This window comes from Arachis hypogaea, chromosome 7, assembly GCF_003086295.3.
Source record: "Arachis hypogaea cultivar Tifrunner chromosome 7, arahy.Tifrunner.gnm2.J5K5, whole genome shotgun sequence".
Lineage (NCBI taxonomy): Eukaryota > Viridiplantae > Streptophyta > Magnoliopsida > Fabales > Fabaceae > Arachis > Arachis hypogaea.
Genome location: NC_092042.1, coordinates 56,477,489 through 56,493,617, shown reverse-complemented (window position 1 = coordinate 56,493,617; position 16,129 = coordinate 56,477,489). Strand labels below are relative to the sequence as shown.

At 36.4% G+C, this 16,129-nt stretch overlaps 1 non-coding gene across 1 annotated transcript; it reads left to right on the top strand.

Annotated features, from left to right (window-relative positions):
* Window positions 1–15,698: 15,698 nt before the first annotated feature.
* On the top strand, window positions 15,699–15,802 carry LOC112704426 (small nucleolar RNA R71). The gene has a single exon (XR_003155051.1). It is a non-coding gene; the product is annotated as a small nucleolar RNA R71 (small nucleolar RNA).
* The last annotated feature ends 327 nt before the right edge of the window (window positions 15,803–16,129 follow it).

Here is a 16,129-nt window from a genome sequence, read left to right as displayed (position 1 = left end):
TCCCTCTAACGCTAGTCTTTCCATAGGAGTTGACTAGGATTTGAGGAATCAAACTGATTAGTCCACTTGACTTTCCTTTATTTAGTAAGAGTTAACTAAGTGGGAGCAATAAACAATTCTCATCACAACTGATAAGGATAACTAGAATGGGATTTCCAGTTCTCATACCTTGCCAAGAGTTTTTCTAGTTATTAATTTATTTTCTTGCCATCTAAATTCCTTGTTCAAACCTTTCAAAAAACCCAAAAGATACTTTTCCATAACCAATAATAAATCATACCTCCCTGCAATTCCTTGAGAGACGACCCGAGGTTTAAATACTTCGGTTATTATTTTTTAGGGGTTTTGTTACTTGTGACAACTAAATTTTTGTACGAAAGGATTCTTTGCTGGTTTAGAAACTATACTTACAATGTGATTATTTTTATGAAATTCTTTACCGGCAAAAGTCCTCTCGTCAAAGAGGCACAGAAAGTAGAGAAAGTTCGATCTTTCTTTCCATAAAACATAATGAAAACTTTGGTTGCAGTGACTGTTTGGATTTAGCAAGCCTTTCTTCAGATCACATCCATGCTTTATAGTGTTGACATTGATAAATAGGATCTCCTATATCACACACATCTGGCGAATGAAGTCTCTTTAGATACTCAGTTGTCATACTGATGCAATTTAGTCCATGATGTACACAAAGATCCAAATAAACACATGGATAAAATTTTTATGCCGTGTAAACTTTCTGAGGATGGTATAAAATAATCTTCTAAATCCATATCCAACATTGAAGCATCATAAGCATTAAAACTATAATCAATAAATATTATAAAAAGTGAAAACATATATGTTGATGTATTACTAATAATTCATATCCCTTGCAAGCTACCAACTTAAATTCTTGATATAATGGAAGATTACCATCATAATCAACAAAAGGGTCAATATTTTGGCCACTTTGTATGTCACTGCTTGGTGGGTGCACTTTAACAGTCGATAAATTTACATCTTCATAAAATTGTGCCAAATTAATAGCCACCGAAGTAACAACAGAGGAAGATTATCTTTTTTGCATCCCATTTATAGTAGAATTTTTTTACAAAAATTTTAATTTTATTTAATTAAACGTTACACACTATAGAAAAGAAAAGAATATAATAATAATTACCATCCTTTCTAAATTATCTTTTTGTTAGGCATGATCTTTAGGAACCGCAGTGTGACGGGAGCTAATTTTGCGGAATGACTTGTGTTAGATTATTGGTGGGTCTTTGCATACTAGAGTATACTAGAATTGTAATAAATCTATTTGATATAAATGATTCTCGATGAAGCATACTGTTTTTAAATATTGGTGCATGAATCATTTAATAATCATTAATTATACGTACTATTTATTAACACAAACATTAGAGTTCTTGTCAATGAGGGACCCGTTGGTAGAGTTAAAAATTCATATATTATCTCTGATGTAGAAGGTCTTACATAAGTAGGAGGAATATTTTCCTGTCCAATTCCATGTGACGCACAGTGTACACCATACATAGAGAGTTGCTTCTCTATGAATGAGTAATGAGAAATATATAAAAATTTTGTCATTAAACTAATATTTCAAAATTTAGATAAATATGAGTCAATTATAATAAGAAAAATGCCATCTTTACTCTACTTGATTGTAAACTGAGAATATTAGGTGAGGTACCAGTTTCTTGACACATTGTTCTTTGACTTATAATAATATGTTGCACATTTTTATGTACGTCAAAATTTATATAATTGTTGTTCTTCCACACTGTGAAGTCAAGAAAAATAAATAAAACACAAATAATTATTCAATTAACTAATCTTGTATTTCGTTTTATATAATTTTAGTAGTATACTTTCGTAGTTAACGAAAAAAAGTTGTATTGGTTTAGTTTAATTTAATTATTTTTAAAATTAATAAACTAAATCAATAAACTAAATCAATGATTATCTATATCATATTTTTTAAAAGGTTTAATTATTTTGTTGGTCTTTATAGTTTTACCAAATTTTTAATTAGGTCCCTATACGTTTTTTTTCTTTTAATTGGGTCCCTACACTGCTTTAATGTTGTAATTAAGCCATTCCTAGTGTAAAAAATATTAAAGTTAACTAAATATTTTTTTACAAATTGAAGGTATTTATAATTAAAAATTTTATTAAATCTTTGACCGCATGTATTTTGATAAAATATTATATTGATTTTCACATTTTTAACATGAAAAGGACGTAACTACAAAATTAAAAGTAGTGTAAGGACCTAATTGAAAAGAAAAAAAATATAGGAATCTAATTAAAAATTTGATGAAACTATAAGAACCAACAGAGTAATTAAACCTATTTAAAATATACCAAATCATAACTTAAAAATAAATATAATTCAATTTAAATAATAAATAAAACTCTAAATTTAAATATAATTTTAAAATTACAATTTATTTAAATCCAGTTAAATAGATCTAAACCAAAACATCAAATTTTATATTTCATTCGTTAGTATAGAGTTTTATGTATTAATTTAGATTAAATAGTATATAATTCTAAACTATGATCGAGTGTATCTTAAATAACTTAAATATTATCTGAAGATTTGAAGATAGCATAGTTTTAATATAATTTATAATTTATTAAATATGAATTTAAAAGAAAGGTTTTTCTAAAGATGAATAGTTGTTTACAATCAGTCAATCACTAAATTAAAATATTTAAAAAATTATATATAGTACAAACTATTTTGCTAATATTCTCAGCAATGATAATAGCTTAAATTGTATTTTTCATAAAAAAAAGAGATATAAAAAAAGTCTCACAAAGAACACTCACCAGAAAGCAAAAAAAAGAGCAAACTCATTATCATCAAGTCTTTTTCGTTTTCTTGTCAAAATTATCCTTCGTCTTAACCTTGCAATCTTGGATTGTGTGACTGGAGTGAGATATATTATCATTGTTAATTCACTTATCCACAATGTACTTCTCTTGCAACAATGAGCTACAAATACAAATTTTAAAACTTTAATACAAATCTTGAAGTTAAATTTAAATATCTATTAACTTACAATACTGATTATGTATTGATTAATTTATGAAGTATCATTTCTACTTAAAAAATAAAAAATTTAATTTTTAAATATGTAAAAATATATTAAAAGTGATTTTTAATTCAAAAATCAATAATCTAATTAATATATATATATATATATATAATTTAAATATAGCTACCATAAGCAAACTAATTTTTATATTATATATTATTAAATAATTAAAAATATACACTTATGTACAATGATTTTTAAATTTGAATTTAAAAGTGATTAATAAATTACATTTTTAAATGTAAATAACAAAAAATAGTTAAGTACAAAATATTCAATATATAATAATTTTGGTCATTTAAAATTTAGGCATCGAAAATTAGATTAAGTATTTGAAATTAACATAATTTTATGGTATGTATCAAGAATTTTTGAACTTGAATTTAAAAGTGATTAATAAATCACATTTTTTAATATAAATAACAAAAAAAAATAGTTAAGTACAAAATATCAACATAGTCATTTAAAATTTAGGCATCGGAAATTGGATTAAGTATTCGAAATTAACAACAACTTTATGGTATGTTTCAAGAATAACAATAATAATACACATGAAAGGTAATACTATCTACTGTTTGATGAGGAGGCGTAATCATTGTGATGGTCTAGAATTTCTCAATTAGATTTTCGTTATAAGTATAGTTCTAAACTAACAAATAATCTTTCCAATAAAAAATTTGGTTGTCACGAGTAACAAACTCCAAATAAGAATTAACCGAAGTATTTAGACTTCGAGTCGTCTCACGAGGAATTGCAATGAAGTGAATGATTATTGGCTATGAAGGGACAGCGGGGTTTGATTGATAAAGGACGAGAAAGTAACTGAATAATTAACTAATAAAATAAAGGGAAGATACTCTTGGCTAGACATAGGTAATTGAGATCACCATCCTTGTCTACAAAACACATATTAACAATTATGAGGAACCAAGCTCATTAATTCTACCTCCAAGAGCTTTAAGTACGTATAATCTACTCCTAAACTTGAGGTACGTCAAATCAGCTTGATCAACATCAATCCATAAGTCCCAACCTAGCTACTAATTGACTTAATAGGAAGCTAAAGTCAATGGTTATCAAATTGATCACATATGGTTCTCAATCACCAATTCATTAGGACTCAATGACTCAAGGTCACTCAATTCCCTTAGCCTAGGCCAAGAGTAAAGAAAACTACTCAAAACCTAAAGGAAGCATTCTATCAAACAACTAGAGTGTAAGAAAAGTAAACATCACCAATTGCAAGAATTAACAAGATCTATAACCATCATGAGCAAGAAATCAACAATATCAATGAAAATAGACATCAAAGAGAGTATGGAAACATAAAATTGTATTAAAAGAAAAGGAAATCCAACAAGGGTTTATCAACATAAAAGAGGGCAAAAACAAGAAATTAACAAGAGAAACTAGAGAAATAAGGCATTAGAATAAGAAATTGTGAAGGAAACAAGATGAATTCAAGAAATTACACTCAGATCTAAGAGAATTTAACCTAATCCTAACCTAATTCTAGAGAGAAGAGGGAGCTTCTCTCTCTAGAAAACTAACTAAAGGCTCATCATGACTAACTAAGGGCTCCCCCTTGCTCTAGTTTGAATTCTGCATGAAATAGCTTCAGGAATGAGTTGGGTTTGGGCCTGGGCAGCTCAGAAATCGCCCCCAGAATTTTGCCTTTAAGCGAGTCACGTGCAAGCATCGACGCGTACGCATCATGTGCGCGTACGCGTCGCCTGGTAATTTTCCTATCCGCGCGTACACGTACGCGTCGCCATGCGACGTCACTTCTGCGCGTGAGCGCCTGGTGCGCGCGCGCATCCATTGATGCACTCCCAATCCTTAATTCTTCATGTATTCTCCACTTTGTATGCCTTTCTCTTCACTTCTTCCATCCAATATCTGCCTTATAAACCTGAAATCACTAACAAATACATCAAGGCATCGAATGGAATTAAGGTGAGTTAAAATCACCAATTTAAGGGCCTAAAAAGCATGTTTTCACATTTAATCACAAATCAAGGGAGAATTACAAAACTATGCTATATCATTGAATAAATGTGGAAAAAGGGTGATAAAACCCCCTAAATTAAGCATAAGATAAACCACAAAATTGGGATTTATCAAACCTCTCCACACTTAAACTAAGCATGTCATCATGCTAAATTCAAGAAAAAGACAAGGGGTGTCAACATTTATTAAATGTAAACTACCTAAATGCAACTATCTGCATGAATGCAATCACTTGATTAAAACAAATCAACTTCTTAGAAAGCATGTGTAGGCATAAGGGCTAGAGAAATAGGAATCAACTCAAATCCAAACCAAACCCACATTTGCATTGAATTATCAAAAAGATTTACAAACTTGCATATTGAAGAATGATCATAGTGGAGACATGTAATTGAGCAATCGAACCCTCACTGGATGTGTATCCGCTCTAGTCACTCAAGTGTTTCGGGGTTGATTCACTCAATTCTCCTCTAATCATGCTTTCCAAGATTTGTTCTTCATCTAACAATCAACAATCATTCAATGCATGCATACAATTATCATGAGGACTTTCCATAAGATTGTAACGGGCTTAGGGTCAAGGTAGGGTCATATATGGTTAAGTGGACTAAAATTTGAATCTTTGATTAACCTAGACTTCCCACCTAACCTATATAATAACCTATACATTTAAGTGCTAATCTAACTACCCATTCTTCACTTCTCATATACTCATGCATTTTTTTCTTCATTCATAACACTTATGCATTGATTTTATTGACCTTTACTTTGGGGCATTTTGACCCCTTTTTATTGCTTTTCCCCTTTTCTTTTTTTTTTTCACTTTGTACAAGAACATCAATGCATAAGATTAATACATTTAATCTATTCATGAGCATGCACCCAATTCCCAAATATGAAATCATAAAATACCCTTTTATCCTAACCAATGTTCCCAATTCTCCCCAAACTTGAATAGTAAACACTCTCACTAGCCTAAGCTAATCAAAGATCTAAACAAGAGACTTTTATTGTTTTTCGCTTTAGGCTTGTAATGTGCCACAATAAAGAACAATTGGGTTAAGCATGGCCTCAAAATTGGCTAACAATGGAGAGTAAAAGGTAGACTATTTAGATAAATGAGCTAATGAAACAATGGCCTCAATCATATAAATGCATGTATGCAAGGAATGATGGACATATAGAATTAAACAGATCAAGGATCACAATTATAGAAAGAGAATAATTACACACAAGAAGGAAAATTAAGTGGTTACACCATTAGGCTAAAATCTCACAAGCTTGTGTTCTTAGCCCAAAACATGATCCACAAAGTGTATAATTCAAGCAAGTTCTAAAAAAAAAATTCAATCAATTGGGGTGGTACCCTATAAATGAGTTTCTTGAAAATTTTCATCATTTTGACTAAGCTTATTAATGCAATGTTGTGATTGAGAAATTTTAAAAATTTCCTTAGTTTACCTGTTTTTTCAATCAAAACAAATCTCATATACAAAAAGGGTTAACTAGGTTTCAATAGTCCAAAATATTTTCCAATCACAACCAAGAAAATCTAAAACCAGCTAAAACAACTATGTAAAGAAAATCTAACTAAAATTATGAAATGTAAAGTGCAAAGTGCATCAACTAAAATAAAAGTACGCAACAACTAAGATAAAAGTATCCACAATACTAGTATATACAATAATCCAAAAAGTAAAATGCAAAATAAAGCAAAATAATAGAAACTAGGAGATAAATGTTTGAAAATGTTCAACCACACAAAGGATATCCACCGACGGTAACGACGGCGACCTCCCCACACTTAAGATGAAGCATCGTCCTCGATGCTACTGCTCGGGATCAGAATAAGGGTCAACAGTCGCGTCTAGCTACTGGGACTCAGGCTGTGGCTGTGGCTCTGCAGAAGGCTGCTGAACCTCTGGGGTGGCCTGTGTCTCTGGTGGTGCCTCTGACTGAGCTGGCTCCTCCTCGGGCTGCTCCTTCTCAAATGCAGAAGAGTCAGAGAGAGGGGGCAACTCAACGTCCAGCGCCACAAACATCTGATCCATCCTATCCAGGCGTCGCATGATGCGGCGCTCAACACGCTTTATGAAGCGGAACAGACATTGTACTACCAGATATGTCAGCTGTGGTGGTGGTGGTGGTGGTGCTATAGGTGCTGGAGTTGATGGGCCTGCTATAGCTGTGGAAGAAGAAGGTCTAGCTCCCTCTATTGCTGCTCTGGCTTGGGATCTGCACCGGAATGGGGACTTCTCATTCACCCATGACCCCCACGGAATGAATTCCTCCTTTTCAGGAAGGACGAAAGGTGGAGATATGTCCTCTGCTAACCACGGAACACCGGCTCTCTGGATCATTTGAGTGACCAATGTAGGAAATAGGATAAGCCATGGATGTGAGCGCGCCACATAAACCTCCTAATCAGTCGGGGGAAGTATACCTCCTTCCCCTCCAGCACGCAGCTGATCAGGACAAGCATGGCTACCAGAATCTCTGTAAAGTGGGTAGTCGGCATGACGTAATGGGCAAAGATCTGCTGCCACGTCTTAACCTCCTTACTCAGATGAATAAAATGCATCCCCTTGGGCTTCTTATTGTCAGAGTCCATTACCCAAGGGGCGTCCGGTGTGGCCACTACACTCCGTAGAGCGTCATAATCAAATGTCATGCAATGCAGCTCCACCTCAGCTTGGTCAAATGCATCTGGATCACTGGTCTTGGGCCTACAGGTGAGTGCATCCTCAATAGCTGCCTCTGTGATTGGCACCAGGATGCCTCTTATAAGAACCACCTCGAGGGTGTGTCAGAAAAAGTTGCAATAAAACTCTTGAACCCAAGATCTGTTCACTGTACCCAGCTCCCTATCAATGAAATCCAAGCCATTCTCTCAATACGGTTGTTAATGGTCAACCGCAGGTCAGGTGGAATGGCCAGCTTCTTTTCTATATTCAGGTTCTTTTTATTGTAGCTCAGGAAGCGGAGCTCACAGTATGTCCTGGGCAGGTAGCAACTGATCGGCCTTCTCCTTTGGATTAATTGGGTTCTTCGCATAAGCCATGAAAGGAGAAGTAGAGGCTTGCGGTTTCTTCCTCTTACATGAGGTAACCTTAGCTTTTCCTCTGTCAGCCATCCTGAAAAAGCAGATAAGACAGGATATAAACAATTAAGCTACGTAGAGGAATGGAAAGCAAGGAATGATATATTCAAAGGACAAGAGGATTGACATGTAATCATGAAGTGAGTCAAGAGATAAGAATTCTTGGAATACAGAAAACATGATTCAGAAATCAAACAAAGCCATAAACCAAGAATTCAAGCCATAATTGCATAATGCTTGTTCACTAAGCCTAATAAGCGTCATACCAAGAGAATGGTAAAAAGGGTTAGTTTGAAAGTGAAAAGAAAAGTCAATTGGTTAATGAAATTAGAGGTTAGAGAACTGGTTCAAAAAAATTGCCGGTATGACGGGTATTGGCTTAATTAAGAGAAATGCACAAAGTATGGAAAACAAGCATGTTCACATTCATGAGGAAGATACAGTTATTGATGATGAAATATGGAATTTTGCATAAAAGCTTATGATATGAAAACAAGTCGTCAACAATGTCAGGGTCACTAGATTGTGCAATAATTGGTATAAGGATGTCAGATATTCACTATGTGTAACAAAAAGCAACTTGAAAACAGTTTTGAATCAAAAGGGTTACACTAGTGAAATCCACCAACTATTGCAAATAAATGAACCTTATTGAGGAAAATCACAAGTTAAAGTCAAATGGTAGTTTTAGCAAATGTCCGAGGGCATTTGACTTAACTTGAAGAGTGTAGACACACAAAAGGTTCAACTTGAAGAGATAGGGTTAAGCAAGATACTAATTGTCACAGAAGTCCGACAAAGAGTTTCTTGGACCAAACCTTTCAATGCGTATTATGGGAATTAAGATAAACACGGGAATGCTAGCCAAGTAGCCTAAGAATTGAACTTGGTGAGGTCAGAAAACCTAAATTAAAGAATTTGTAGGTTCAATTCTAGGAACAAGTGGTGCACGAAATTGTGATCATCAACAATGGCGTCAAAAATTTGGTAGCGCTCTCAAACGTGAATCACACTTTGTCACAACTCCGCACAACTAACCAACAAGTGTACTGGGTAGTCCAAGTAATACCTTACGTGAGTAAGGGGTCGATCCCACAGAGATTGTTGGTATGAAGCAAGCTATGGTCATCTTGTAAATCCCAGTCAGGCAGATTCAACTATATTAAGAGATTATTGGATTTTCGAATAATAATAAATAATAAACAGAAAATAAAGATAGAGTTACTCATGTAATTCAATGGTGGGAATTTCAGATAAGTGTATGGAGATGCTTGTCCCTGTTGGATCTCTGCTTTCCTACTGCCTTCCTTCAATCCTTCTTACTCCTTTCCATGGCAAGCTGTATGTAGGGCATCACCGTTGTCAATGGCTACATCCCATCCTTTCAGTGAAAATGGTCCAAATGCTCTGTCACAGCACGGCTAATCATCTGTCGGTTCTCGATCATGTTGGAATAGAATCCCTTGATTCATTTGCGTTTGTCATCACGCCCAACAATCGCGAGTTTGAAGCTCATCAAAGTCATTCAATTCCGGAATCCTACTCGGAATACCACAGACAAGGTTAGACTTTCCGGATTCCCATGAATGCCGCCATCAATTCTAGCTTATACCACGAAGATTCTGATTAAGGAATCATAGAGATATGCGCCCGGTCTAAGGTAGAACATAAGTGGTTGTCAGTCACGCGTTCATAGGTGAGAATGATGATGAGTGTCACGGATCATCACATTCATCATGTTGAAGTGCAACGAATATCTTAGAATAAGAATAAGTCGAATTGAATAGAAAATAGTAGTAATTGCATTAAAACTCGAGGTACAGCAGAGCTCCACACCCTTGATCTATGGTGTGTAGAAACTCCACCGTTGAAATTACATAAGTGATGAAGGTCCAGGCATGGCCGAATGGCCAGCCCCCAAACGTGGTCAAAAGACTAGATAGTCAAAGACATCTAATAAACTAGTAAAAAGTTCTATTTATACTAAACTAGCTACTAGGGTTTACAGAAGTAAGTAATTGATGTATAAATTCACTTCCGGGGCCTACTTGGTGTGTGCTTGGGCTGAGCTTGATCTATCCACGAGCTGAGGCTTCTCTTAGAGTTGAACGCCAAGTTGTAACGTGTTTTGGGCGTTCAACTCTGGTTCGTGACGTGTTTCTAGCGTTTGACTCTAGAATGCAGCATGGAACTGGCGTTGAGCGCCAGTTTACGTCGTCTAATTACGAATAAAGTATGAACTATTATATATTGTTGGAAAGCACTGGATGTATACTTTCCAACGCCGTTGAGAGCGCGCCATTTGGAGTTTTGTAGCTCCAGAAAATCCATTTTGAGTGCAGGGAGGTCAGATTCCAACAGCATCAGTAGTCCTTTGTCAGCCTCCTATCAGAGTTTTGCTCAGGTCCCTCAATTTCAGCCAGAAAATACTTGAAATCACAGAAAAATACACAAAGTCATATTAAAGTCCAAAAATGTGAATTTAGTATAAAAACTAATGAAAACATCCCTAAAAGTAACTAGATCATACTAACAACTACCTAAAAACAATGCCAAAAAGCGTATAAATTATCCGCTCATCACAACACCAAACTTAAATTGTTGCTTGTCTCCAAGCAACTGAAGATCAATTAGGATAAAAAGAAGAGAATATACTATAAATCCCAAAATATCAATGAATATTAATTCTAATTAGATGAGCAGGACTTGTAGCTTTTTGCTTCTGAACAGTTTTGGCATCTCACTTTTTCCTTTGAAGTTTAGAATGATTGGCTTCTATAGGAACTTAGAATTTCAGATAGTGTTATTGATTCTCCTAGTTAAGTTTGTTGATTCTTGAACACAGCTACTTTTATGAGTCTTGGCCGTGGCCCTAAGCACTTTGTTTTCCAGTATTACCACCGGATACATAAATGCCACAGACACATGACTGGGTGAACCTTTTCAGATTGTGACTCAGCTTTGCTAAAGTCCCCAGTTAGAAGTGTCCAGAGCTCTTAAGCACACCCTTTTTTGCTTTGGATCACGACTTTAACCACTCAGTCTCAAGCTTTTCACTTGGACCTGCATGCCACAAGCACATGGTTAGGGACAGCTTGATTTAGCCGCTTAGGCCTGGATTTTATTTCCTTGGGCCCTCCTATCCATTGATTCTCAAAGCCTTGGACCCTTTTTACCCTTGCCTTTTGGTTTTAAGGCTATTGGCTTTTTCTGCTTGCTTTTTCTTTTTCTTTCTAAATTTTTTTTCGCAAGCTTTTGCTATTCACTGCTTTTTCTTGCTTCAAGAATCAATTTTATGATTTTTCAGATCATCAACAACATTTTTCTTTTTCATCATTCTTTCAAGAGCCAACAATTTTGACATTCATAAACAACAAGATAAAAAATATGCACTGTTTAAGCATTCATTCAGAAAACAAAAAGTATTGTCACCACATCAATATAATTAAACTAAATTCAAGGACAATTTTTGAAATTTATGTACTTCTTGTTCTTTTGAATTAAAAATATTTTTCATTTAAGAAAGGTGAAGGATTTATGGAATTTATTAATAGCTTTAAGACATAGTTACTACATACTAATGATCATGAAGTAGAGACACAAAACATAGATAAAAACGAAAAACAGAAAAAATAAGAACAAGGAATGAATCCACCTTAGTGGCGTCTTCTTCTTGAAGGAACAATGATGTCCTTAAGCACTTCTATGTCCCTTCCTTGCCTTTGTTGCTCCTCCCTTATTGCTCTTTGATCTTCTCTAATTTCATGGAGAATGATGGAGTGCTCTTGATGTTCCACCCTTAATTGATCCACATTGTAACTCAAATCTTATAAGGTAGTGTTGTGTTGTTCCCAATAGTTGTTGGGAGGAAAGTGCATCCCTTGAGGCATCTCCAGGATTTCTTGGTGATGAGCTTCCTCATGCGTCTCTTGGGCTCCATGAGTGGGTTCTCTTGTTTGCTCCATCCTTTTCTTAGTGATGGGCTTGTCCTCCTCAATGAGGATGTCTCCTTCTATGATAACTCCAGCTGAGTAACATAGATGGCAAATAAGATGAGGAAAAGCTAGCCTTGCCAAAGTAGAGGGCTTATCGGCTATTTTGTAGAATTCATGGGAGATGACTTCATGAACTTCTACTTCCTCTCCATTCATGATGCTATGAATCATGATGGCCCGATCCACAGTAACTTCAGATCGGTTGCTAGTGGGGATGAGGGAGCGTTGGATGAACTCCAACCATCCTCTAGCCACAGGCTTGAGGTCCAGTCTTCTTAGTTGAACCGGCTTGCCTTTGGAATCTCTTTTCCATTGAGCTCCTTCCATACATATGTCCATAAGGACTTGGTCCAACCTTTGATTAAAGTTGACCCTTCTAGTGTAAGGGCGTGCATCTCCTTGCATCATGGGCAAGTTGAACGCCAACCTCACATTTTTTGGACTAAAATCTAAGTATTTCCCCCGAACCATTGTAAGATAATTCTTTGGGTTCGAGTTCTTACTTTGATCATGGTTCCTAGTGATCCATGCATTGGCATAGAACTCTTGAACCATTAAGATTCTGACTTGTTGGATGGGGTTGGTTAGAACTTTCCAACCTCTTCTTTGGACCTCATGTCGGATCTCCAGATACTCATTTTTCTTGAGCTTGAAAGGGACCTCGGGGATCACCTTCTTCTTGGCCACAACATCATAGAAGTGGTCTTAATGGGCTTTGGAGATGAATCTTTCCATCTTCCATGACTCGGAGGTGGAAGCTTTTGTCTTCCCTGTCCCTTTTCTAGAGGATTCTCCAGCCTTAGGTACCATCAATGGTTATGGAAAAATAAAAAAGCTATGCTTTTACCACACCAAACTTAGAATATTGCTCGCCCTCGAGCAAGAGATGAAAGAAGAGAAGAAGAAGAAGAAGAAAATATGGAGGAGAGGGGGAGAGGTGTATTCAGCTAAGAAGGAGAAGAGAGGTTTGTGTTGTGTGAAAATGAAGAAGAATAGAGAGGTTTATATAGGGAGGGTTGAGGTAGTATGTTTGGCCATTTAGGGTGGGTTTGGGTGGGAAAGAAATTTTGAATTTTGAAGGTAGGTGGGGTTTATGGGGAATAGTGGATGGATGTGAGTGGTGAAGGGGGTAATTGGGAAGAGATATTGAGGTGATTGGTGAGGGGTTTTGGGGAAGAGTGTTTATTGGAAAGAGAGGATGAATGTTGAGAAGAGGGGAGAATATGGTAGGTGGGGATCCTGTGGGGTCCACAGATCCTGAGATGATCCTTTGGGGTCCACAGATCCTGAGGTGTCAAGGATTTACATCCTTGCGCCAATTAGGCATGTAAAATGCCTTTCCATGCAATTCTGGCATTTAAACGCCGAAGTGATGCATGTTCTGGGCGTTCAACGCCCATGTGCAGCATGTTTCTGGTGTTGAACGTCAGTTCCATGCTTGTTTCTGGTGTTCAGCGCCAGCTCTCCTCAGGGTGCATTCCTGGCGTTTGAACGTTGGGATGTTGCTTATTTCTGGTGTTCAGCGCTAGATCCATGCTCTGTTCTGGCGTTGAACGCTAGCCAGATGCTCCTTACTGGCGTTTAAACGCCAGTAAGTGCTTCCTCCAGGGTGTATTTTTCTTCTGCTGTTTTTTATTCTATTTTTAATTTTAATATTTTTTTGTGACTCCACATGATCATGAACCTAATAAAACATAAAAAAACAATAAAACACAAAATAAAATTAGATAAATAAAAATTGGGTTGCCTCCCAATAAGCGCTTCTTTAATGTCAATAGCTTGACAGTGGGCTCTCATGGAGCCTCACAGGTGATCAGGTCAATGTTGTATAGTCCCAACACCAAACTTAGAGTTTGGTTGTGGGGATCAACACCAAACTTAGAGTTTGGTTGTGGCCTCCCAACACCAAACTTAGAGTTTGATTGTGAGGGCTTTGTTTGACTCTGTACTGAGAGAAGCTCTGCATGCTTACTCTCCCTTGTTACAGAAGGATAGCCGTGTGTGTTAAACACAAGGTAGTCCCCATTCAATTGAAGGACTAATTCTCCTCTGTTAACATCTATCACAGCTTCTGCTGTGGCTAGGAAAGGTCTTCCAAGGATGATGCATTCATCCTCCTCCTTCCTAATGTCTAAGATTATGAAATCAGCAGGAATGTAAAGGCCTTTAACCTTTACCAACATGTCCTCTACTAATCCATAAGCTTGTCTTACTGACTTGTCTGCCAATTGTAATGAGAATAAGGCAGGCTGTACCTCAATGATCCTCAGCTTCTCCATTACAGAGAGTGGCATAAGATTTATGCCTGACCCTAGGTCACACAGAGCTTTTTCAAAGGTCATGGTGCCTATGGTACAAGGTATTAAGAATTTCTCAGGATCTTGTTTCTTTTGAGGTAAAGTTTGCTGAACCCATGTATCAAGTTCACTAATGAGCAAGGGAGGTTCACCTTCCCAAGTCTCATTACCAAATAACTTGGCATTCAGCTTCATGATGGCTCCTAGATATTGAGCAACTTGCTCTCCAATCACATCTTCATCCTCTTCAGAGGAAGAATACTCTTCAAAGCTCATGAATGGCAGAAGGAGATTTAATGGAATCTCTATGGTCTCTATATGAGGCTCAGATTTCTTTGGATCCTCAATAGGGAACTCCTACTTGAGAGACGTCCCATGAGATCTTCCTCATTGGGATTCGCATCCTCTCCATCCTCCTTGCATTCGGCCATATTGATTATATCAATGTCCTTGCACTCTCTTTTTGGATTTTCTTCAGTATTGCTTGGGAGAGTACTAGGAGGGGTTTCAATGATTTTCTTACTCAACTAGCCCACTTGTGCCTCCAGATTTCTGATGGAGGACCTTGTTTCATTCATGAAACTTAAAGTGGCCTTAGACAGATCAGAGACTAAGTTTGCTAAGTTAGAGGTATTCTGTTCATAAATCTCTATCTGTTGCTGAGAAGATAATGGATAAGGCTTGATATTGCTGAGTCTATTTCTTCCACCATTATTAAAGCCTTGTTGAGGCTTTTGTTGATCCTTCCATGAGAAATTCGGATGATTTCTCCATGATGAATTATAGGTGTTTCCATAAGGTTCACCCAACCTCTGCCATTGCAGGGTTTTCAAGATCATAAGCTTCTTCTTCAGAAGATGCCTCTTTAGTACTGTTGGATGCATTTTGCCATCCATTCAGACTTTGAGAAATCATGTTGACTTGCTGAGTCAACACTTTGTTCTGAGCTAATATGGCATTCAGAGCATCAATTTCAAGAACTCCCTTCCTTTAAGGCGTCGCATTATTCACGGAATTTCTCTCAGAAGTGTACATAAATTGGTTATTTGCAACCATGTCAATAAGTTCCTGAGCTTCTGCAGGCATTTTCTTTAGATGAATGGATCCACCTGCAGAGTGGTCCAATGACATCTTGGAAAACTCAGATAGACCATAATAAAATATATCTAATATGGTCCACTCTGAAAACATGTCAGAAGGACACTTTTTGGTCATCTGCTTGTATCTTTCCCAAGCTTCATAGAGGGATTCACCATCTTTTTGCTTGAAGGTCTAAACATCCACTCTAAGCTTGCTCAACTTTTGAGGAGGAAAGAATTTGTCCAAGAAGGCCGTGACCAGCTTATCCCAGGAGTCCAGGCTATCTTTAGGTTGTGAGTCCAACCATGTTCTAGCTCTGTCTCTTACAGCAAAAGGGAAAAGCATAAGCCTGTAGACTTCAGGATCTACTCCATTCGTCTTAACAGTCTCACAAATCTGTAAGAACTCAGTTAAAACTGGTAAGGATCTTCAGATGGAAGTCCATGAAACTTGCAGTTTTGTTGCATTAGAGCAGCTAATTGAGGTTTCAGCTCAAAATTGTTTGCTCCAATGGCAGAAATTGAGATGCTTCTTCCATCA